Source organism: Streptopelia decaocto, assembly GCF_964273445.1.
Source record: "Streptopelia decaocto genome assembly, chromosome: 2".
Taxonomy (NCBI): Eukaryota; Metazoa; Chordata; class Aves; order Columbiformes; family Columbidae; genus Streptopelia; species Streptopelia decaocto.
Genome location: NC_138655.1, coordinates 149829228 through 149856116, shown reverse-complemented (window position 1 = coordinate 149856116; position 26889 = coordinate 149829228).

Below are 26889 nucleotides of genomic sequence, written 5' to 3'. Positions count from 1 at the left end.
AACCAATTTCCCATCATCACAGGAAGAAAAACTGTGCTGACTGTCTCACAAAGGACATAATCAGTAAATATGAAAGGTGACGCACAAACTAGGGCTTTGATTCAGTTTGCTAGATGATACATCAACAGTAATTAAGAAACCATCTTCAAGGTTTGGTCTAGAAAGCATTTAAGTGTTTAACATATTGATACTGACATATTGAGTATAAAAGGATGACTGAGAACCTCATAAGAGGTTTTTCTTTTTATTTCCATTTGCTTCTAGTTTACATCAGACTTTTCCCACCCTGTGTTGGTGATTTATTTTCCAGATCCAGCGGAAATCAAGGCATGCAGCTATACATGAAAATCTATATTTTAAATCAGCTCTGCAACATTTATTCTCTGCTTATCATTTTCCTTAGTAGTAATAGAGGTCTTTTGAGTAACAGCTTCTGTGCCACACTGATGGCACATGGCAGACAAATGAAGCCACAGCATGAAAAAGACTGCAGGACATGATTATAGCAAAGAATAATTGAAAGCCCGGGAACCTATGGTCCAGAATAAATTTTAGCCTGCCATTCAGAGTGCTCTGCATTCATTACTATTCAGTGGAAGTGCCATACACAAAAACAACTAAGAGTTTACTCCTGACACTAGAAATTCTCACTTGCAAGAAGGCAAAACAGTCCAAACTGGAGACAGAATAACTGTTGGAATGAATATTTAATGACTGCTTCAAGAGGTTAGCACAAGGAGGGAGGAGAACAAAGTCTGCCCTTCAAAGACTGCTCTTGTGTTAGGTCAGTGCAATTTGTTTTACAAGGTTATTGAAATATAACATAAACTGCCTCTTTATTAGAGGGTCTTCTTCGCTTTAATTTGTTGCTGATACCAGACTGACATTGTGAAACACCTAAAATTTTCTATATCCTAAAGAAATAGATTATATATTTATATAAATACAGAAATACCGGTAGTCTCTTTAGTAATCAAACTCTTACTGTTCCACATTGTTTCTTATTTCAACAGAGGAACTTTACATAATTGGTTTGCCCAAATCAGTGCCAAGAAGCTACCTCAGCTTTTCATTTCTCTATACCTTGCTGGGATATAGCTACAGTATGTTGATCTCAGTATCACTGATCCTAGCATATTGCAAAGTGTTCTTGCAAAATCAAGTGCCTCAGAATTGACATAATCTTGCATACGAGAATCTCAAAGACAATATCAGGAGATAGAGCAATTCTCTTTGGAGAGACAACAAAAGTACCACTACGTAAGACCAACACCTCTCCCAACTCAGTACGCTAAAATTTCAGGTCCTAGGAATCTAATTATGTCCATAAAATCATAAGTCCAGAAGTGTTCTAGGTGCTATAAAGACCAGTTCCTTATTTATTTTTAAATCTGCTAGTCTTGGTATCTTTCACATCTATCGTTGGATTTCTCTTAATTTCCTGCCAGACCAGACGTGCATAGAATACTGAAGAGACAAAAGAAAACTTCCACACCCTAGCACTGTTCATTTGGGCTGCTTTTTTCCTCAGAAGCCCTTTTTCAGGTAGCACCTCATTGCTGTAACGAATTAATCACCAAAGCCCTGGTCTGGTAATGAAGTGCTATGGATTTGCAAAAGCTCAAAAGGCATTACATCTGTTACCTGAAGTAAAAATGAGGTGAGTCCTCAGCAGAAGAAAACTAACACAGCAGCGTTGTCAGAGGCCAGTCTTGCTCTGGAGCACTTACTAGTGAAGTTAGTAAAGTCCCAAAACTCTGATGGTTCATTTTTAGCCTGGGCCAAATAGTCACCTCTATGGTTGTGCTTGAAATCTGAAATAGAGACAGACTTTGCACCAGAGCTACATGGATCTTTGGTTGTTGTTTTCCACAGGTTTGGTGAAGCAAACAGTCCCAGAAGACTGGCATCAGCCTGGTCTGTTAGTACTCACAGAGGTTTGTTTTCAAGCATAAGTTACTCTTCAGCCTGTTTTCATCCTCCCTCTTTCCAAGCCTATCATAACTTTTATCATGTCCTGAAGGAACAATTGTGATTTTATGTGTTATTCAAGTGGATAAGTTAATTAGGTTCTATTTTATCAACTTTTTTGCATTTTGCCACTGATGACAGTTCTGTAGAATAAGACAGACGGCATCTTCAGGTGGAAGAATGGACAGATGTCTTTGGCTTAAGCTATAACAAGAGGATGGGGAAAACACTATAAATGCATAAATACGGCATTTCCTGAGTCACTGCAGAACCACTCAGCATATGTCTCCTCTGACACCTAAGGCACAATCCAAGCCTGTTATAACAATCAGTCTCTCAACACTATGCTGAGAGACCTCCTCAGGTCAAGCTCCACAGCTCTTTGGAGAGAGAGAGTCAGCAACCCCTCAGCAATGTACTGTTGTTGGTCCAAGTTCTTACTTGGGACATGGATCAAGCACAAGTAACATCCACCACCAAATATACCAGCTCAGTTCTTGTAGAATGGATACTTTGAGGCTGCGCCAGAGCTTGGCTGTTTGAAGAGCAGGTGTCACCACAGGAGCTCAGCCATCACAATGTTGCTCTGAATCCACTGAAGTCACTGAAGTTGCTCTAATTTTCTTTCCATTTCAGCTGAAAGCAGAATCAGTGCCAAGTAGATGGTATTGTCCACACACAGAGCTTGGGAGCTCAAGAGCAAAAATGCATCCCCTGATCTTTTATTGGAAATTCACCTCCTAGCAATAAAGAAGGGGAGAAAATGAAGAGTGTATGGTGAGGTTTCCTATTAAAGCAACACTAAGCATGCCAAGTGCTGAAAACATACTGTACATAAACACATACAAAGACAATCTCTGCCCCTCAGCTTCTCCTAAATTGAGACATTTTCCTCTCTCTCCAGGCAATATACTTCTTCAGCACATTAGAATTCCCTAGAGTTCAGGGCCTTTTTCAGGACCATAATATTAGGCAAAAAATATCCATGTGAGATTTCCCATTTAAAAATAATCTATAAAAATATCAGAACCATGTTGTTGCATGATTACAGGATATCATTTAGCAAATTTTATCTCAGTTAGTGAGGGATATTTTTCATCTCATTTCTCTCACATTTCAGATACCTGTAAACATACATACATATGTAAGTATAAAGCCCTAGCTTCATGCCATGGTTTAATCCCAGCTGGCAACTGATCCCCATGCAGCCACTCGCTCACTCCCTGCCAGTGTGAGGGGGAGAGAATCAGCAGAGTAAAAGTGAGAAAATTCATGGGCTGAGATAGAGGCAGTTCAATAAGCAAAGCAAAAGCCACGTGCACACACAAAGCAAAACAAGGAATTCATTCACTAATGCCATCGTCAGGCAGGTGTTCAGCCATGTCCAGGAAAGCCAGGCTCTATCACATGTAATGGAGACTTGGGAGGACAAACACCATCACTTCGAACATCCCTCCCTTACTTCTTCCTCGGGCTTTATATACCAAGCATGATGTCATATGGTAAGGAATATCCCTCTGGGCAGTTGGGGTCAGCTGTCCCAGCTTCTTGTGCACCCCCAGCCTCCTCCCTGCTGGGGTGGGGTGAGAAGCAGAAAAGGCTTCGACACTGTGTGAGCTCTGCTCAGCAATAACAAAAACATCTCTGTATTTTCAACAATCTTTCCAGCACAAATCCAAAACACAGACCCATACTAGCCTGCTAAGTAGAAAATTAACTCTTACCTCACCAAAACCAGCACACCTCACCACACTGAACTTCTCAGTACCTCTCATTTTGGTGGTCAGGATTTATTCGTGTGTGTTACATCAGAAATCTATGAACTTTTGATACTAAAAAGGCAGAGCTGGACTTTCTCTAAGCCTTTTGTAGGTTGCCATTGAGAGAAATAGCCATAATAATTAAACAGGTAGGACAGCCACTTAAAACAACATGGCTTCACATTTTTTACACTGACTGTCAGAAAATCTTATGTATTTTTAAAAGGCAAGTTTCACCAGAATAGGAATTTTGGGGAAGGAAAATAAAAAATAAATAAATAAATAGATAGATAAATAAATAATAAAAAAACAACTCCAACTGAGTTCCAGAAATTAAGATTTTGGGCATAGTCAAGAATCTGCTACTCATGGAACACTCACTCCATGAGAACTAGCAAGCAGCCTAAGTTAAAAAATTACCATAGGTAGTAAGGTCCCCCCAAACTCAAGGTAACAAAACACCTTTATGTAGGAACTAGAAATCATTTTAACCATCAGTCATCAGTTCATTCATAGTCGTCATAGCTGAAAGCAACTGAAGTATTTCAAAGAGTGCCATTTCAGAGTTGCTGCCAGAAATTGGAAATGAAGGCTTTGCATTATCATCAGGGAAAACACAAATCTGGCATAGACGTAGCGTAAACTAACAGTAGCAAGGAAAGTAAGACACTGAAGTTCAAATGCCTTTCTTTGTGCCATTCCACCCTACTTTGACGTTGTAGTTTGCAAGTTTGAATCACTGGAACACAGAAGCTGGTCCCTTGTCTAAAAATCAGTGTTTATCTGGCATGTAGCAAAATGACAGCCTGGCCTGCAGTAAGACTTCTAGGCTTCACAACACAAATGAGTAAATAGCAAATACAATTATTCATTGAGGATGTAATCTTTCCATAAATCTCTTCTTATGGAATACGCCTTTGTCTCAACAAACTTTTCTATATCTGCTACCTAGGGACTTAATTAAAAATACAAAATCTATGAGGAAGACTAAATCAATAAATACTTCCATGAGTATCCCACTTAGTAAAAAGAACAATTAACAACCATCTCCAACAGGAATCATCTGCCTACTGAACACGTACTTGCAACACAAAAAATTAGCAACTTCTGTGTTCAAAAGCAGTTAGAGGAGTGTGGTAGTGAGGTTGGGATGGTCTACAGATACAAGCATGGCAAGTTGTGTAGGGGAAAATTATGTTATTCTGTTAGACCAATTTTTATAATTAGAAAAAAACAGATGAATTTTCATGCACACAAACCTTTCATCAAGTTCTTCAGAATGCAGTGTTATTCTTTGTGGTTACAAATCATATTGCATTATCGCCTTCTGTTCTTCTTAGTTACTTCCACAGATCATAAATATTTATCCCATTGACCATTCCAGCTCTCTGAGAATGAATGCCATTTACCATGTAAAAAATTTTGTTTACAGAATATGCTTTGCTTCTAACACCACAAAAGCCTTTTTATAGCTCTGTTACAGTAGGCATATTATCTTTTTTTAGTACTGATTTTGCCTAATGAAACCCTCCCCAAAACTGTGCCATGAACTCTAAAACCACAGCGAGGAACATTCTTGCATTAAAAGCTTTGTTACCTAAATAAAGAAAACAAAGAAAGAATTAAAAAGAAAGCATGTTACAGATGGGGAACCGAGACACACGCTAATTTCCTCAAAAGCGTTTTGCAAAGACCTACAATAAATCAGTGGCAGCAGGCCTGATCCCTTATTCCCTGTTCAGTCTCAAACTTTCTTTTATTATTTCTTCTTCCACATGGTATTACTTCCCTACACACAGGAGCAAGGTAATTCTCACAACTATGAAGCTATGTTATTATACAGCACTAAGGATGAATAAAAATGTAAGTTATGGAGTATATCACTTCTATATTGTGCTTTTGAATGTCACAGATCTCCACCCATAAGAGCACTGCATCACTGTTTCCATAGAAACAAGATAACATGAGCCACTTTGGTGTATGTTATGGTCTCTGAAAGAGTCCAACCTCGAGATGAGAATACCATATTGGACTTTGAAAATTAATTCTGATTTGTGTGTTTTGTGCAAAATATATCCCTGAATGACGTACCAACATGAATAGTGCAGTTATTTAATTGGATGACAGCAAAGATATCATAGATAGAAAAGAAAACAGGTTTTCAGGTGTGACAATGAGCTGAAAATGCTTTTCTTCTTAGATAACAGGAGCTACGAGGCAATTTTTTTTTTTTTTTCCAGTATTTACATTACATTGACAGGAAGGAATTATGGGATGGTAGTGACATGTAAGGCCTAGCAAAATACTGTAGAGAATTTTAAAAATAGAGTAGTCTCCAAAATCCACCTGATGGCTGAGGAAAAGGTGTGATATGAGATCATTCATAGTACAGGTATAATGGTAGCAAGCCAGGTGTTTGCACATTATAGACATGGGAAGTAAAAGAGCCCAACAAGAGGACAGCAAGATACAGTGAAGCTGAAAAATAACAGCAGGTACAACAGAGAAGAAGCTGACTCGTGTGATCAACAGCCTTCTGGGAATATGTACATAGAGACTGTAGTACTGAATGGTGCTGCAAAGATAGGTAAGAAAAAAAAATCACATATAAGGTGTAGACAATTCATACCCATCCAACTCCAGGAATCATTTACACCACTACAAAAAATTTGACCTGAGGTAGGGCCATCCCACACAAGCTTCTCCCCCCTGCTGAGCTACAAAGCCCACCACACAAGCTCACTTCCTCATCTATATTTTGGAATGTTTTTCAGGGTATCAGTTGTTTCATAGAATAGTTTGAAATGCAAAATGCATATAATGGGTTGTAAAACATGGGGAATTTTCTGACTGGCTCCCTATGTGTAGGAATGCGATTGAAATACTGTAACATGATGGATTCTTATAATTCAATTACTTTTTTTCATATATTTTGGCTGTTTATATATTTTGTCTACCTTTTGATGTCTTAAATAAATTCAAAAGGTCTGTGCAGTTAGAAGAGCCTCCCTCTGACTTCTAGAGATGTGCATGGCTGGGCTTGTATTCTCCTACCATATGTATCCCTTTTAAAGGTTCAGACTTCAAGGGGTTGGCAGTATTTCTTCGCCTGATCAAGAGCCTCAACAGTTGTTCTGTGCTCTCGCATGTACAATGGAAAGGGCTCGGCAGTGCTACCTTTCTCTAAAAAAGAACTAAGATGAAGTCACTTCTTTCCACAGCAGTCCTGCACACCAGCTCTTCATTTGTGCTGAATGTCGCTCCATCCAGAGGGGAGCTCCACGCCACCTCACTGGTGAGGTCAACACCCACAGGAGGGTGCAAAGGGAGGCTTTAATCAGCCAGTCCATAACCAGTTGAGGAGAGATTAAATTGCCTCTGCTAAAACTCTGGCCAACCCTCACCACAAGGAAAGTCTTCAGTTAAATGGTCTTTTCTTCTCTCAAAACTTTGCTTCGCATCATTTGTGAGAGGAACCTGGGGAAACCTTTGTGAAATCATGAGAGCAGGGGATAGACTTGTGTGAAAGTGTGAAAGTGTAGCTGGTCTACTGTGAAATATTTTTCCCCATAAAATATCCTGTTCTCCTATTCCTGTTTCATTCAGGCTGGTGGGGACTCAAGTGGCTCTAATGAGACAACCATGAGCAAAAGACAGACACATAGACTGTGGACTGAGTTTCAGCAACAGTATTTCTCAGGGTCTGGTTATGCTCCTGAGTTTGAAATGCCACTCACTTATTGAAGGAAGATAACTGAACTGAGGATGAGTATAAACATGTATCTGAACAAAAGTGAGATTTGCACCAAGTCATCCAGAGATCTCACTCCTCTCTCAGTGAACCAGTCCTCTGACTTACCCTGTGAAAGCTTCTTTTCTTCCTCCCTCACTGGCAGCTCTGAGCATCCTTTTAATCCACAGGTCTCTGCCATTTCAGGTCATCTGATTTAGAGCTGACTTTTGCTCTAGCACTGCTCGGGTTTCTAGGTAGTTCAGAAATGACCTTATGTTATACAGAATTTATTCAAGCTTTCAAACACAGCAAGAAATTTCAGCACCTATTTTATATAGTACCTGTCCATAATATAACATGCCACAAAACTTCATGTCCTATCTGCAGAATATGCAGTTGAAATGTATTTAACCTTCAGCACATACAGGAGGAATACACAACTAAAACTGTGACTCCTACTAGGGACATGAGAAATGCAAAAGTCTGGTAAATTGTGATGAAGCAAAACTTTCAGCAGAAAAGTGACATAGGCAGTCTTTACAGTAATGCTGACAAATAGATTATTATTATAGGCATTGAGATGTGTTTTCAGACTCTTCCCCCTTTGCCTTGCAAAGGAACTTGCTAGAAGATACCAACAGGACTCCAGCCTCTAACCCTAAGCTTGATTTAGCCCCACAACAAAACATAACAATATTCTTTAAATGGAGACTCCTCAGATTTGTTGGGTGAGAAAGGTAAAACAAAAGCTTTGAAAACTATTTCACTCCTTCAAATGGAGAGTTTGAAGGGGATGCTTTTGTAGAGTGTTATTGGCTTTTTTTTTTACTTAGCGGTTTTTTGGACAGTCCTGATTTGCAAGCCAGCAAGTTTCAGTGACTTCCTGCATTACATTGACTCCCCACCATTTGGTCTCCAGATAATCCTTCTCTTCATGACCTCTAAACGTTGAGTCTGAGTCTGCTCCTTGTTGCAGATCAGACCCCTGCACTCACTGCGGTCCCAATTCCCTCCTTGTTTATTACCTGTGTTCCATCCCTTTCTCTTAGGGGAAAGTATAATTTTTATTTTCTTCCCAAATGCTCCAGCTGCAGGCAGGATGACATAAAGTAGCTTTCACTCTTACTATCACAGTACACAGGATGTGCACAACAAACTGGGACAAACAAATCAAGTGGCTGTATCAGAGATCCTGGTATAGAAAATATAATCTCTTCCTTTCATCAGGATTCCCACTTGTGACTTCACATTGTTACAAACTCTGGATGCAATGTTTGCACTGTTCGGCATCTGCAATGAAGTGGCAGGGGATGAATACCAAAGGATTTTCTTAATAATCAGCTGAAAGGAAACCGACATCTTAGGGTGAAATTCATTTAACAAATTGTAAATGTTTGGTTTAGACTGAGATGAGTAAAATCTTGCTTTTCAGAAACTGAGTTTTTGAGGGACAAGGGGGGTTTTTTGGGGGCACTACATTTACTTGATTTCCCCAAAGCAAGACAGACATAAGTGGATCAAAAATGGAAAATATATGGCAGACATTTACTTCTAGAAGATTTTTAAAAAACGGGAGTTTAGTGCCTCCTGTTGATCATGGCAGAGTTATATTAATTGCCTAAGTGGTTTAGGGCACTGTCCTCTGGAAGAAATAACACCATGTGATGAAAAATACCATCAGTAAGTGAAGAATGCACTAGGGAATGCATTAACAGAATGAGAAAAATAACTTAGGACATAGTTTAAACCCTGCCCATTGTGAAAAACAAACTACTCATAATCTTCATATGCTTCATGTTTTTCCTCAATAGTATCTGCTTGTTTTCGTATCAGAACAAGGTAAAAATCCAACTAAAGCCAACTAAAAATTGCCCACCCAGGTCTTTTTCTTTACACTTCTGGAAACTGCAAGTCATTGTGTTGGAAATTCCTGCTCACCAAGGGCTCTGTAACCTCATGTAACTAATCCTCTACAGAAAACTAAATAATTCCTCACCAAGATTATGCCAGTCCTCAGGTTACAGAAGAAGCCACATGTATATTTTCCTGCAAGTCTGTTGGAAATTAGTACTATCTCATAAGTGGGTTTATTGAATAAGGAAGAGTAGGGAAACATTTGTATTGAGTTTCTTGGAAGTTTTACCTGACATGGTTTAAAACTCTTTGTAGATCTCCTTGTAATATCTTACTAGGACCTTTCTAACTCATTCTGTCCCACACAGAAGGTTGTCATAGGCCTGAAGCTGTTAATATCATAAAAGCACATTAAACTGCAAATAGAGAAATGCAAAGAGATATCATAGATATTCACCCTATATTCCTTCTCCTCTTGCCTCAAAAGTATCACTTTCAAAAATTTTAATTGCAGAAAAAAATCTCAAGCATGATGTGCTTTGTTGTGTTGATTAGGAAAGTTAGTCTTATAAGTAACCAGTACTTTAGCCAGATGCTTGTTAGCGACAAATGATACCTCATTAATCTAGGGTCTAGAGAAGACAGTCAATTTGCAAGCAGGAAGGTATCTCTGTGTCTCTAAAAGGAGCTCAGTTTTCAAAATCCTGTAAGATGTAGGAATACTCCAGAGTAATAAACTGCCAAAGTGCCAAAGGAGGCTGTGCTGTCCGAACTTCACACGGGATGTCACTTATCCCCAAATTCTCTGTGACAAGATGGTGGGAAGTGTTCACACCACGCTTGGGACTCTGCAGCACATGGCTGAGCACTGGCAGCTCAGGATAGCTCACACTGCTGTAGATACCAGCAGGGTACAGATCACAGATCTGTACAAAGATCACAGAATCACACAGAATCACAGAATGTTAAGGATTGGAAGGGACCTCAAAAGATCATCCAGTCCAATCCCCCTGCTGGAGCAGGAATACCTAGATGAGGCTACACAGAAATGTGTCCAGGTGGGTTTTGAATGTCTCTAAAGTAGGAGACTCCACAACCCCCCTGGGCAGTCTGTTCCAGTGTCTGTCACCCTCACTGAGAAGAAGTTTCTTCTCATATTTAAGTGGAACCTCTTGTGTCCCAGTTTGAACGCATAACCATGATTACTGGGTAATGTTCAGAATAAAAGAGAGAAAAGTAATATGAGGCATCCTCCCTGGCTTGTGTACTATATCAGTTACCACAGAGGGCTAGTCTTTTACCCTAAAAAAACCTTCTATTGTTTTTTTGCTAAAAGTAGCGTTTCTCTTCAGCTTTTGCAACGTAACTGCTTGAATGGCTCTTCAGCTCATTCCTAGTCCCTGAAGACTCAGTTCTCCTTAATGCCTCCTGAATTCATGGATTTCCTCTGTCCTTTCTAAAGAGATAGGTCTTCACAATATTGATAGGTGCAGTCTGTGCTAGCTTCTCACAGTGTCCCACCGTGCTGCACCTGGAATCTGCTGTTACATGACTCAGTTTTCTTCACAGCATATAGGGGAGAATGGGGGGCCACAAAGAGCAAATGAGCTGCTTAGGGAAAGAGCATGAGAAAGAGATCAAGTACAGAGTAATCCTTTGATATGATCTCTCAGAAGCTGGCAACTAGAGGCTTAGAAATTCTACTGAAGACTAGATCAGGACAATCATACCCGATAACTAAATATGTGTATGTGTATATATATATATATATATATATATATACATAAAAAATAAAAAAGTCACTTATATTGTTGGTCTCTATAACTCTTTCTGCTAAAAGATTCTATGTATTGTTTTGCCTGCTTCTTGCTACATTATAATTTTAGTACTTTTGCTGGCTCCGGTATTGTAAAAAATTGTGGAAGATGATTCCCCATCACTTCTGTTGATCACTTTCTAGTCCTCTCTCATATTCCTACTGCCTCTAATTGAATGTCTCTGAAATAAAACGTCTTAATCTATTTAGTATATCTTCACATAGATATCTGTTTCATATTTATTGCCATACCTCTTGCTCTTCTGTCTAAATATTCTTGCTGTTGCATATGTTTTTTCAGAGGGGAAATCAAAACCATTGGCAGTTTTTAGAATGTGAGTTCACCACTGATTTACAAAACATAGGACTCTTCTGATCTTTTGGTCTCTGCTTCCTCCCTGACAGTGTGAAATCATCACAGAAACAGCACGCTGAGGAGGATCTGCTCAGAGCTAGCTGATAGGAAATGCTCGGAGCAAGGAGAAGCCACCACTAAATCCCATCCTTCTCTGGGATTTTACAAGCTGCAGATCAGGATTAAAAAAATACAAAACCTTCTCATGAGGTGTGCTCCATGGCATCACATACAATATATCACATTGTATGCAGAGCGCTCACTGGATCTGGGAGAGCTCTGGTCCAGTTTACCCCTTTCTGCCTGTGATGATTCAGACTCATCACTCTCAGCTCCAGAGGAGCACTTATAAAGGTGAACTTATAGATGGGTCTCCTTCCGCGGGACGACTTGACTCACAGGGGAAGGATCCAACCCTCCTCTGGCTCAGGGGGTTTTGTAAGTAGAACAGCTTTAAAAGAGAGGATAGAGAGTGCCTTCTCTTCAGACTAGAGCAGTAACAGGGCACTTTCTTCAAAGGTAAGAAACATGGATTTAAATCCACAGAATTAAGGAACTGAACTGTGGTTTTCCGCATGCTGCTCCAACTAGTGAGCTGCTGTACAAAGGGAAAAGAGTGCTCATACTTTCCAACTTTGTCAAAAGAGGGGAAAAAAGCCAAAGTAAAAAGACTTGCTCCATTTTTACACCCCGTGATCTATCAGGCTCTTTGTGATAATAGGGACTCTATAAGACATCTTAAGCTGAAAAGTTGGAGTACTCAAAAGTTATTCTTCACTCCTGAAATTTCAACTTAAAAGGCTAATTTTTGTAAATGTGGAAATAAAAAATGGACAATTGTGCACTATACAGTGACACTCTTTCAAGAACACAAAAGCAAGACATTCTTTCCTATTTTTCCTGGCAAACATGGTCTTTAGTACTGAGATTTCTACCAGAGTACAGCAGCAAGAAAATAGGCGAGTTTAATCCAACCTGACAAATTGCAGAGTCTAACAACAGGGAAGGACAGGAAATATTTTTTGCCTTTCTTTTTCCTTTGCTTTGTTGGTAAATTTTTCCTCTAGGTATTGGAAATGAATGGAGCAAAAGGAAAGGTGGGCTTGAGATCAGAAGAAATGAGGCTTTCATCTTAACAAAGGTAAAAATCAGAGCACAGAGAGTATACATATCACTAGGTCAGGGGAAGTGATGTCACACTCATAATGAGCAACAACAATACTTCTGAAATAAAAAAAAAAAAACCTTCAAAAAATGCCTCCTAGATATTAAATCAAGGGGTATGTTTGCATGTTAACTGCCTCCAAGCGATCTTTTATATTAAACTACTTTACGTGCAAGACTTCCAGATCATTTACAGGGCAAATGTTTAGGAAAATAGGGGCTTTCCAAGTGCCTGAAAAGATTGTCTGACTGATTGTCTGTCTACAGGTTTTCTTTTAAAGCTATTTTAAGCATACGATCCCATCCCAGCTATTTAACTCAGGAACCTGTCAATTAAATGCTGCCTAATTGAACTCTTGGATACTGTAGGATTCCAAGCCACAAAGCCCATGAACAAAAATGTGAAGAAGAGGTTTTCTGCTGTGATTTCATTCTTCAAACTCAATTTGGAAAGGTCAAATTTCAGATTGCACAGCCACATTGAGACTTAGGGACTAAACTGGGACAATCAATAAAAAAAGGCAGTTAATTTTTGCTTCTCCTTTTGAAAGACAAGAGGAAGTCTTTAATACCAGTTACTTGTTGGAGCTGATAACAAGGTCTGAGGGTGGGGAGATGACAATAAAAATTGAAAAAGGGAAATATATGACTCAGTTTTTGTACTGCTGAGCTGGTAAAAGGGTGAATGATAGACTGTGTGACATCTCCTTCAGAGACACTTTGCAATCCTGCTTTCTCTTTTTTGATTTTATTTTCTTCAAAGAGAAAAAAAGGGATAACAAACAAAGTTCAGAGCTAAATAAGGGAAAATAACTCTTGAATATATTTTACAAAAGGCTAGAAATAAATTGTGTATTTCACAACAGCTAGACTGTGGTTCTGAGCCAAAGCTCCCCAAGGTTGAATGAAAACCTTCTTGATTTCAGCAGGCTTTGTGTCAGAAGCTAAAACACAATGTTTTACAGAAATGAGAGCGGCAGCATCTATCTTGACATGCATTAAACTAATTTAAACTACATCCTTAATCAGCATACAAATGGATTTATATCGTCTCCATGTTTATTGATTGACTGCATGAATGAGTGTGACCTCAGCTGATCTTAGGACTCCACCAACCCCAGTCGAGCAGTGACAGTTTATGTGAGCAGGGAGATCTGAATCATAAAGCAAAAAGGACTTTACACAGTATGTGGCCATCCATGTTCTTAAATAGTATGAAATATGACTGAGTGAGCTCATAATATTTGCTGATGAACAGTTACCCTAAGGAAGAGAAAGCATCTAACCACAAATGCTCATGTAGCAGCTGGTTTGCAATTACGGTCATCCCCAAATGTTGTCAGAACTATGCCTGGCACCCTCTTTGATATTTAAGGGGTAATTGAGTGTTAATTCTGTTGACCTTATTTGCAGAACCTCTTCCATCCAGGGAGCATTAGTGACTGTCAGGCAGCACACTTTACATAGCTGTCTACTGAATGTTTTTCTTTTACTGATTTTTTTTCTACCTGAGGCATTTCAGTCATGTAACTTCAGCAATCAATTTTGGCCCAAAGCAGCATAGATCTCAGTCACAGAGAAGCAAGTATTTGCATGCAAGCTTGCTACTAAAGCACCAGGGAGAAGAGCAAGTCCACAAAAGCTTAAGAAATGGGAACCTGAGTTGAATCATCACACAGTCAGCTAAATTACTGGCCCTGTAATTAGCCTTTTTGGAGGTCTCTTAAATTGTTAATCCCTTTGCTGGTTATAATTGCTTTATTAAATCTAAATTAATCCAATGTTTTGAGAAATAATAATGCAATTCTAATGGCTACATAAAACAAAACAAAAAAAAAAAAAAGAAATTGCTTTGTTTGAGACCTAATTCCTAATTTAGATTAGACTCTGATGAAACAATTAGTCTCAGGAATGGTATTTTTTGCAAAATTTTGTTGGGGAAGGATTGACTTCGGGGGCTGGGGGTTGTAATATTTTATTTACACAGTGTATGCAAAGAATTTGTATTTTAAAATTCACTAGATTGGGAGTATTCACTGCATATGGAGAGTAAGTCAGTGCCAAATCAGAACTGGATCCCTGCCAGGAAAGAGAGCCCCCCGGCTTAGACATTTGTAAGTGTTGGATGGGAGGGAAGACAAACCTAAAACACTTCTGCTCATTACAAATCTAGGCTATTTCCTAGCCATTCATCTAATTCTAAATTTTCAGACTAAAATCGCTGTATCTAAAGATGGACATTTGCATATTTTGCAACTTTATTGGGTCCCTGAAGGACTAACTTAATCTGAACTATATACCACTGAAATACCCAAGGGTAATCAGGTCTTATCTGACCCAGTCTGGGATAGAAAAAAAACCTATCACCCAGGTGTCTAGGACTTCCAACACTACCAGGAATTACCTCATTATCTTACAGCACTGGCCTCATCAGATAAAGCAGAGGATGGGGGGAAGGACATGGAAACACGAGAAGGAGAGCAGATAAAAGGGAACTAGGGAGAAGAAAAAACATGTTGAGTCTTAATTGAGCTTGGAGAGGAAGCAGGAGGAGAAAAACATAGTTTGCTGGGTTATGATTTATTCTCTCTAGTGATCTATGTGTGCAGTGGATTGAAACGTGCTCTCGTTCCTAATATATATTTTATACCTTGTTTATCAAGTGTGAAGTCAAGGATGAACAAGTTTAAGTTATGGGCAAAGTGTGACATTTCTTTACAGTCGATCTCATCAGGCATTACTTTGTAAAGCCCAGTGAGCATGTTAACATTTTCAAGCTGTTAGAGCTGATTCTATTCTGAGCCCCAGCTCGAGGAATATGTTAGTTTAGTCTGTTACAATAAACATTTAAATGCATTGCACTTTATACAATCCCCTCTGTGCACAATGTACACTCTTGATCCCCCGTGCTTCACCAAGAAATCATCAGTGACTGAGCACAATAAGAGAATCGAGGTTGAATTTGGAAAGATAAAGAGGAAAAGAAGAGCAGAGCCAGATACACAGATTAATGCAAATACAACCCTCTTTTTTTTTCCTCCATTCACCTGAAAAAGCAAGGAGAGATGGCCAAGCTTGGAGGGGTAACAGGAGAGAACCAACACAATGAACAGAGACCATTGGTAACAAGTCTCCAAGGATTCATACACAATTATAACTGTTGACATATACTTTGCATTTTGATTACTATTTGTGGAATATTTTGCTACCTTTCAAAGAATTTCTAGAGATTCCATATTTGCATATACATTTAAAAATGTATGTTCATATGTACAGATATGCAGGGTCATTGTTTTTACAAACTACTTTTTGGATTATTGAGGCACCACCAGTGTACATGAGTATTTAGAATATCATCACAATTAGCCCTGATAGAAATGAAAGGGGTGTTTGAAACTAGACCAATGTACTTAAGCATCTTGATACCCTTGAGAAAGCAAGTGTGTAATAAAATGTCACCTTTGAAATAAAGCTCTGTATCTCTTACACACAGCTGAAAAACTGCCACTTCAGCAGTGAAGCATGACAGCTGCTCAGAAGCATACTACGACTCTATATGCTGTTCTCTTGCCTTGGTTGTGATACCCTCAGTAACTCTGCACTTACGGAGCTTTCAGTCAAATGCATTTTAATCTCTACATAGAGACACATAACTATCAAATGATCCAGTGCTATAACATGTTTTGTTTTGTTTCCATGACCACCAAATTCATAATTCTATAGACAAACAAACAAAACAAAACAAAACAAGGTTTATCTGTATATATCTGTATTTATCTGTATATATGCCTCAAAGTCCACATACGTACTACATTTGGTGTCATTAACATGTTGAGGCCAAATTTTTTTAGTCCTTCTTCACACATAATGTAGAAGAGGAGAAAAAGAAAACAATCTACTGAATTGACAAGCTACCTATAGGCAACTTCAGGTAGTTAGCAATATTTTCCTCTGTTATTTTACTATTACTTTGCAGGGAACCAAAGATAAATGCATTAAAATATAAACCATCAGCATCCTTATTATTTCTCCTTCCAGAACATCAGTCCTCATGTCTCATTTACTTCAGGTTCCTTGTTTACCTGCAAGCACTTCCTGAAGTCTTCACCCTTAGCTCCAATTGAGGAGCTCATCCTGCACTAGACACAGCATTAACATCTGTACCACAACAGCCACCTCCACCTGAAGGAAAGGTATGAAGCATTCTAGGCCACTGGTTTGGCCTAATCATGCATTCCTCAATGATCCAATACCCAGGAAAGACACATAAAAATTGCATCATCAAATTAACTATGTCAGTAAAAATGGATAGCACAAAACCACAGGTGAAGAAATTCTACAGGTTCAGGAACATGCCTGTGACAGAATTTGAAAGGGAAATAAAGCATCATGAGAAGAGACTTTTAAGTACACTCTTAACAAGAGAAAAAATGAAGAAGGTAGTAGTTAACAACAAAATCTAGTTATTTACTAGCAAGTGGGCTAAAGTGTTGACTCCGAGACAGGATTTGGGGAGCAAAGTGATATCTGCTATTAGACTGACTAACTCAGTAGTCAAAAAAAAAGAAAACAGGTAAGTTTTCATGAACACAAACCCATATCCTGAGACAGATGTGTGTCTATCTTCCAGTTATATCCACCAGATTAATCAAAGAAATTGCCTTTTCCTCACAGCCTTTCCTTGGTTACACTCTTAGGCTATCATAGTTACAGCATTATCACTATATCTTGAAAGTGTTCAATGATCTTTTCAGCCTTTGCTTAAAAGATCAGTTTAATGTAATAACCAATCCCATAAAAATCATAAATAGAATGGTGAAAATCAGGATAGAAAAAGGAAAAAATCATGGTAGAATCTACATAGATCATAGAATCACAGATGATGTAGCAGGTTTCAAGTCAGCTAAGCCTGATGCACTGAGGACACAGAAAACAAATTTCAGAGCCATCAGCAATTACCTTTAGCAACTTGAGGAATGCAGATTCCAGAACACTAGAAAGGGCAGACACTTTCAAAATGTCAAAAAGAATGAAAGCCTAACTTCAATCACCAGAAAAAGATCAGAACAAAAAAAAAGAAAAGGTCTATTTGCAAGAACCTGGCATATAACCAGGATGTAAGTAAGAGCCAAGATGTATTTTTAATAAATAAATTATGTCAGGACAAATGCATTTCTCTCTACAGCAGATAACAAGCTTTAAGGATAGAGGAGAACAAATACTGTCATGAATCTGGATTTTGGTTTTTGACATCTCACAGGACATGCCCCTAGACAAGGTAGTTAGAGAGTTATGTAGGAAATCCCATTCAAAGAATAGTTATCAGTGATTCATTTTCAAATGAGCAAGATGCATTAGGTCAGGTTCTGCAAGAATCTGTCTGTATGACACAGTCATTAATGAACTGGTAAACAGATTAAGATGCTCTTTTGCATTTGAAAATGACACTAAGCTAAAAAGGCTTCAAACCCTTCAGAGTGCAGAATGAACATTTTACATTATATTAGTGAAAGGCAGAAATCTGAATTCAGCTGAACACTGAAATGAATTCACATGCAAGTGCACAAGTAAAATGATTTGTATGAATGTAAACTGGAGAGTGACTGGCAAGACAAACATAGAGAACCTAGCAATTAGAATGGATCACAAACAAGCAATAAGATCATAGCACTGCATAAGAAGAAATCATGCTGGCTTGAAGAAAATGAGTACATTTTCTGTGAAACACACATTCTTTCCACTCTACTCAGAGCTGGTAATCCTTTACCTGGATCCCTGTGACTAGGGAATATACTGCAGATTGTCACATGTGACCACTGCAGATTATTGCATGTCAAGGAATATATTGACCAGTTTGACAAAGTCCCCAAAACAGACATAGGAGTGAACTTTCAAAAAAAAAGTGATCTAGTGTAAGACTTTGCAAGTACTGGGTTTGCTTAATCCAGGAAGGGAAAGGCTAGGAGGAGGTTTGATAACAGTTTTCAAATTTTCAGAAAGATTCTCTGTGAAATAAAATAACTGTTTTCCATAAGCTCTGAAAAAGAGAAAAGATTGCAGTAAGGGAGAATTAGGTTAAAGGTGAGAGAAATATTTCAGTATGAAAGGCCAACTAAGCAATGAGTAACAGACCTAAGGAGATTTTTCCTGCTTGTTAGAAATTTTAAGGAGGAGTAAGTCAAGCAACAGTGAGGATTAGTTTGCTGTATCGATCCTGCTTTGGAGCACACATTTGAATTAGTGAATCTCACTAATATTGTACAGAAAGTAATATTATCAAACAGTATGCAACTTCTGCCCTTGTTCTATTGCATAGACTGTAATGCTGAACATATATCTCTATTAAGGGCTTTATAATCTAAGTTGAATATGAAAACTGAAAGTAAAATGATTGTAATAAACAAGGATTCAAAATCCCCCTACCTAGACAGCACGCTAGTGACTACAACAGAGGGATGGAAACTAGAGATATATATGATTTTCACAGATTTTTCACAGGAGACTTCTACATTCTGTCCAAATATTTCATTGTTTCAAAATGACCAGAGTTTAATTGTTCATTACACCCACAAAATGTGAATGTCTTTGTGAGTTGTCCAATTACATTGGGTTTTAAGCTTACTGCATGCTCAACAGTTTTCAGTTTATTCATATTAGAAAGTAAATAAAATAAAATCAATTCCTGTATGCTGCAGCTCTTAGTTCTGCCATATCCATTATTTCAGAAATATCAATTTTTATCATTTTCTTTCCCACTCTGATGTTTTCAAGAGGTTATTTCTGTAATATTGTTGATATTTACATCATACAAGCATGGTTATGGAAAAACCTGTAGCCTTAATATATGTATCAGTATACCACATGGAGGCAAACCCTTTAAAAGGAGTCTGGATAATAATCCTCTAAGTTTCTCAGAAATAGTGACAATTATATCTTGGGCTATTAAAAGGCAAGGTGGCCCTGACCTCACTGACATAATTAGATCCAAGCATTCTTGACTTTGTTGTAGCCTCTGAGTCCTTGTCACTTCTTAACTTAATGTTTGTGAGAGGAATAACGTAGGGATGTTTAATTAAGCCTGTGGTGTTCTTCACCTCTAACTCATTGTAGTGTCTTAATAGCACACGTGCACTGTTAAACAGACTTCTCAGTCTGAGTGGAGAAGTACCACTGAGGCCAACAGATATTCTGCACACAAAACTGTGGAGGACCAGGTCCAAGAACAGTGAGAAGGCAATGTGCTGAACTTACCCTCACTACTCAGAACTATGCCTGAAGGTGCTCCTCTTTCATAAAACACATTTCCTATTGTCGAAAATAATGGGGAATAGCAAAAGATAAGTGCTGTTAAGAGCAGCTAATATTTTATCTGTCCTTGTTGCTGTGCACTCATAAAACTCAAAAGTCATTTACACAATTTTACTCACACTGGTAGATATATACTAGAAAAGGCATTCACTAGATCACAGTTGGATTCTTGTATTTAGAACAAATTTCTCTAAAATCAGTGTCATCAAAAATAAGATTTGAGAGAGGCTTTAAAGCTATTTTTAAAAACAAATACACATACTTTCTGACAGGAAAGAGAAAGCTTGTGGTGAGCTGTACAAAACCACAACCTACTGCTGCTCTGATCATTATTCTGTGTTCCAAGTTACTGGACCACATGCCAAAGCAGCTAAGATGACAGGGTCCAGGAATAATTGTGCTGGAGCTTTAGAGTTGCCTCTGTGTTTGTTACATTGTTAGACTGCCTCAGTGCTGCTTGTGTTCCTTGTCCTCCCAAATGGCACTTCCTTTCCTTTCAATATTTTTTCCTATAATTTGTGTCTATTTTATCCATTCATAAATAGCATCCCACTCAAACCCTGTATACATCCTACTATATACAAGGTGTATATAGCAGACTGTCAAGCTGTGAGTGCAGGTTTTGCTCAGGTGGGCAGATTGATTTAAGAAGAACATTCCTGCTGGCCTTGGAAATTCGTACCTGGAGCCTTTCTGCTGGAACACAGCCTGCACACAAACAGCCTGCTTGGCCTTCAGTCTGAAGCCTTCACAAATACATACCACACCCCGTCACTCAAGTACCCATTTCCTATTATAAATAAGATGTTCTATTTTTTCTAGCTAGATCCTGGCTGAATCTGGAAAACTCAGAATTGGCTTTAGATTTCATGTTCCCTGTTCAGCTCAGGAAAGTTTAGTCTGCTGTCTGGAAGCAACTTAAGGATATCTAGAGTTGGATTTGGTTTGATTTTTTTATTCTGCCACTGAGGTAAAAATGGAACTGTGAGGTTTTAGTGGGTGTCTGTGTCTACAATGCTCAGATAGAAAGATCCTGAGGGAATCTAGAATATCCTGTGTGCTTCCACACCAAACGTGTTTGAGTCAGTCTCAGCATATCTAGCTGTTCCTCCTGTGGCTATGCACAAAAAAGAACCTGGGCCACAGGTTTTGTGGCATCAAATAAGCCATCTATCACTCAGCCTCCTGTTTTTCCCCACTATGCAGATATTGTGAGCTACCATTGGATCTACCATTTGGAGCAAGTCCAGAGGAGGTTCTTGAAGGTGATCAGACAGCTGGAGCACCTCTCCCATGAGGACAGGCTGAGACAGTTGGGGTTGTTCAGCCTGGAGAAGAGAAGGCTCCAGGGAGACCTTATGGCACCCTTCAGATACATAAAACGAACCTACAAGAAAGATGGAGAGGGACTTCTTACAAGGGCATGTAGTGACAGGACAAGAAGTAATGGCTTTAAACTGAAAGAGAGTAGATTTAAATTAGATATGAGGAAGAAATCCTTTACTGTGAGGGTAGTGAGACAATGGAACAGGTTGGCCAGAGAAGTTGTAGATGCCCCATTCCTGGAAGTGTTCAAGGCCAAGTAGGATGGGGCTGGTCTAGTGGAAGATGTTCCTGTTCATGACAAGGGAGTTGGAACTAGAGGTTCTTTAAGGTTCCTTCCAACCCAAACCATTCTATGATCCTGATTCTACCATGCAGCCCTACATAAGGCAGAGGGTCTCACAGCAAATGGTCAAAGAGGAGGGGAAGAAACCAGGGTCTACTGTCAGATGCAGGTCACATGGTTGTCAGCCCTCCCCACTGGTTCCCAAGTGCTGACATTGGCAGAGCTTGCAAACAGAAACTGCACCTTTGCATGGAGGAAGGATAAGGTGGCACAGAGCCGCTCATTGGTTCAGGGACCCCTTACTAGGCAAACTGAAAGTGTCACCACTGCCAGCCCAGCCACTGAGCATGTACAAGCCTGATGTGCAGGCCTGGGTGCAGCACGAGAGTGCCTGGAACAGCAGTGATGCTGCTCTTGCAGCTATAGGGCATATCTCAGAGACACAGTCAAAGACATAACCTCCCCTCACGGGGGCTTTCCAGGACCCCTCAGGCCATGCTGCAAGATGCAGGAGGGTGGACAGTCAGGGCAGTTAGTCTTGATGCCACCTTCAACAGTGCTGCAAAGCACTGGGCTTTCAGGTCCAGCTATCATGCCAGCTATCCCAATCACTCCATTTGTAAACCAGTATTACAACATCTTGTATAAATAAGGGCTTGTCAGCAAGAATAAGATCCTTTAGGGCAAAGCTGCAGCTGGCACTTGCATGCTGTGCTGCAAGCAAAATGCAGAAGATCAAAAGGGAGGTATTATATCTTTTCTAAGCTCCATTCAAGTAGCTCCACACCATCCATTGCCACCTTGCCTTTCACAAACACAGATTTTCTCCATTGGTAGGACACATTTACAGCATAAGTTCCTTAAGGCCCAGTTAATGCACTGAGAACACAAGCATGCATTTTTAGGAATGCCAGAAAATGCTATGTATGCATTGATAGATTGAAACATAGTAACAAATTGCCTTCTCAAAAATATTAAAAATGCACATTAGGAATCATTATGAAAAGACGCTAATATCATGCAGTACAGATAACATTTTTATCTCCAGGACATCTTGCCCTGAGCCTGTCTTTATTCAGGGTTTCCATAAAGATGGAGTAATCTCTGGTGACTTCACCAAGCGCAAAGAGGCAAAGTGATTTGTCCACAGTAGGTAAAACAGTGATTCAGAAACATCCTTCCTCAACCCAGTACTATAGCTGCTAAGCAATATTTTTTCACTTTATTAACAGCCTGAGAGATCATGAGAATTAACCACTGTGATTAATTGTGTTTATAGATAAAACATATATCACAGATTGTGTTTTTATGTCTGGGGTTGGGGAGAAATCACACATTGCATCGGATGACTGTGTCAGTTCTGCTGCAAGTGCATTTCTCACTGTTCAGCTATAAATAGTGCTCACAACACATGCAAAAAGGATCATGCTCCATTCTGAGGTGGGAAATCGCTGAAGAAAACTGTTCTGGTAAACAAGCCCTTCCTGATGGCTGTCTGAATAATTGGCAGCGAGTGCAAGTCCTGGATTGCTCTGCTGACAAAAAAATGCCTTGCTCCTCCCTGCTATTAAAGCAACTCTGTGTGTCAGGGAAGGCTGAGACCACTAACACAGAAACTGAGGAGTCTTGGTGCCAGCCTTAGAAAAACCCTCAAAACTGTACTCTCTAGCAAACTACCTCCTGGGTATGGCCCAGGTGTTCACTGCAGCTCCCATCTCAGCTGTTGATACCACCATCTTCCTGCCAGGACTCACCACAGGCTCAGCAGCAGCTCAGCCCCACACAGCAGACACAACAGACATGTGTTGCCAAGTCAGAGATTCTCGAGGATGATAACTTCACAGCCTCCACATAGCTTCTTTCTGTGCTCCTTAGAAAGGCTTTTCTCTTATCACACTGGAGTCTTATCTGCTACAGCCTAAGCACGTTTTCTGTACTGTCCACCAAGAATACGAAAAGCAAAGTATCCTTTTTTGCACACTTCTTGGTTTACTTTTGAACATTCTAGACAAGGTCGCTAGACCTGCTAACAATACTTTACATAGCTCAAGACTGTTAAGTGTTCATATATGATCCTGTTCCAGAAAGTACATGGGATGCAGCAGGAGTGCTGCATTTAATCATTTTATGGAAAGTACGTTTAAGGGATCACACACCTCTGCTGTATTCAATAGTGTCACTTAACATCTCCGGTGCCTGCACTGCACAGCATTTAATGGTCTGTTTTCCCTCTTCACCAATCACATGCACAGTGCTAACTGTAACTGTGCCCCACATCCCATGAAGTAGCCCTACTAGGGAGCCTGGGAATTATTTCAATTTCATACATTTAGCCATATTTACATAGGCATAAAATATGCCAGCTGACTTTGCTATTAGTAAACCTACCATGAAACAGATAGAAATTTTTTTGTCAGATATATTTAGGCTGCAAGCAAACACAATGGGGTGTATTCATACCATCCCCCTTGACAGTTTGTACAAGTCATCTTTCAGAGATGCCCACCCCTTTCCACCAACTCTATGAGGAATACAGGCTCCTAAATTTTCGTGCACTGGCTTTTATCTCAGTCTGATATCTAAAGTAGACAGTGAGTCAATCTTGCACTGGCACCAACACAGGTTGCTATCTCAGCATAGCCCTTTTGGTATAAGCAATGTTTCAGCAACACCATAACACAACAAACCTTCCTTAAGTGTTTGACTGGTCAAACTCAATGTCTCGACTCCAAAAGAAGCAGCCCAGTCCTGACTGAAAAGAATTTGTTTTCAAATGTAGGTGAAAGCACAGGAAATATTTTGCAGTCTTCAATCTAATGATTATGATGAGGCATCTAAAGCAAAAGACTTCACTGGTCAGTATAAACACACTTTATGTGATTAATATTGAATTTTACAGTACAAATAACATATTTCAGACTACTTTGGAGATATCCAGATCTTCACAGAGAGAACCGCTTAGTTATTACACTACTGACATCTAGAATATGCTATTAGTTTTAATTCTCCTTTATATTGGACAGTTGCTGCTTAAGAAAGGACTTTAATATAACCCATTACATGCCTGAGGGTATTTTCAGAAAGCATTTGGGGGGGAAGAGGAATAGAATGAATACCTAAAAATAATGTCTAAATCAGTAAATTACATGTTCCCAGATGTTTCCTTCTTGAGATCTCGCATAGGGCAACAACAGCAGGCCTTCTGTAGTTTAAGGTTTTCAGTTGTCACTAAATCTTTCCTCTTTTTTCATAAGCTGATCTCATATTTTCCATAGTGAGGTTGTTTTCACTTCACATCTTCTGTACAAACAAATAAAGTATTCCCTCCCCCACAGACACAAGCACATGCACATGCATACTCCTCTCTTTGGTCTGTGTACAGTAGCTTGGCACCAGAAAATATGTGATTAAGTTTTAACAAGTGTCAAAGCCAAGTGGCTCACAGACACTTACCTGGAGATCAGAATGTGGTTTAGGTGCTTTCTGAAATTCAAATTAGCAAGTGTCATTCTTCCTGCCTTCTACCACTCTTCAGGGAATGTTTGATCTACTGAGAGAGAATGAGACACAGAAAATGAGCAAGAGACAAACCCCCAGCATCCAGGGGCTCAGACTTCCCACTCCCAAGTGCTGCCACTGTTGCTGCGGGCACGTGAATAACCACTGTTTCTCTTGCTTGTGTGGCCAGATTGAGGGGCACCAATGTAGTGCACTGTAGAACAGATTCCCCCATCATAAGTATTTAAGTCAAGGATTTCAGCATGGAACAACAGTACAATTAACAATTCACAACACTACCACTAAAAGTTATTTCTGACAACATCAGCTGGAAGCAAGCAGACATGCCTTTGTTAAGTTATGATCTAGTTTATCATTTGTAACACAATATCAATGCATAGCCAATCCCTCAGAGCATTGATCAGAAATTGCATAACATTTTTTGTTTTCTAAAGTATACATTTTATAAAGGCTGTCATGTTCTCATGCTACTGCCATGTGGCTCAGAAATAAAAGATGTTGCAAGGGAAGGCAGAAAATCTAACATTTAATGACCTACAGGGCTTCCTTATTGTTAAAAATGCTGAATTTAGGTAGTCCCCGTATAGAAAAAAATGAAATAGATTGGTATACAGAAAATGTATTGTATGCATTAAATTCAATACGCATTTTACACTACACAGTGATCAGAATTAATGTATCAATGTTTGCTTACAGCTACCTCTCATACCTCTCTAATACACTATCACACAAGCACTTAGAAAAATATGCCAACAAACACAAAAAGTGTTGTAATAGCAGATTGCAGTGTATGAGCAAGTGACCCTTTTTTTTTAACTGAAAACTATAAAGAATTAAGTCCAGTGAATTTTAATGACCTCCATCCCTTGTCCACCTCAGTACTCCATTGAGCTGCGGCCGACAGACTGCAAAGGGAAGGAAAAAATAAAAAATAATAAAAAAGAAAATAAAAAATAAAAATAGGTAGAAAACACCAAGTGTCAGGAAAATAGGAACTATCTAAGAAGCAAGTTTTTCCACTCGCTTGTGCTCAGTCAGTCCTGTACCATCCAGTCATCTTCTACATCTTCTACCTTCACAGCTGCTATGTTTTGCACGCCCAAAGCTGAATGGCCCATCCTCCAACCTCACATCAAGTGACATCTAGTTATAGACAGAATCTTCCAACTTTATACCGACTTGTTGAACTTGGGATTAATCCTTTCCTGGATATTAATGTAATTTGGGGTATTGATATAAGAAATGTAAAAAGTACAGGGGACAGTGTAGGAAAAACTTGTAAGACCAAGGCACTGTGAAATCTTTATCTTTCCTGTGTGTTTTTCTGGTGGTTCCTCCCTTAACTTTCAGTCCCTCACCGAATTGCACAAGGACCTGCCACAGCAAGTCCTTGCAGAGAAGGCAGTGGTATGGGCATCCAACATGGACCTGGCACACAGAAGAGGAACCCCTTTGCGGTGACTCTCCTAGGTGACAGATGGGACTAAACACAGCCCTGCCAGAGCACGCTCTTGACTGCATTTAATTCTCAAGTGAGTTGTTTTCCTGATCACAGAGCAGTGCAAGGAAAGGACAAAGGGGAGTTATACATTTGAAACTATATATGCCTCTAATTGTTAGTAAGAGTCCACTTCTATATATAGAAGATGTACAACTGCTATGTCTTATTAACGAAGAATCAGACTACCCCACCCTGGGACTTGTTAATCAGTTTTCTATGTACCTATGAGCATAGGCTGTGCTGTGTATGTTAAAATTTTTGCAATAATCCTCTAAGTTGTCTTGGGGGGCTGCTGATTT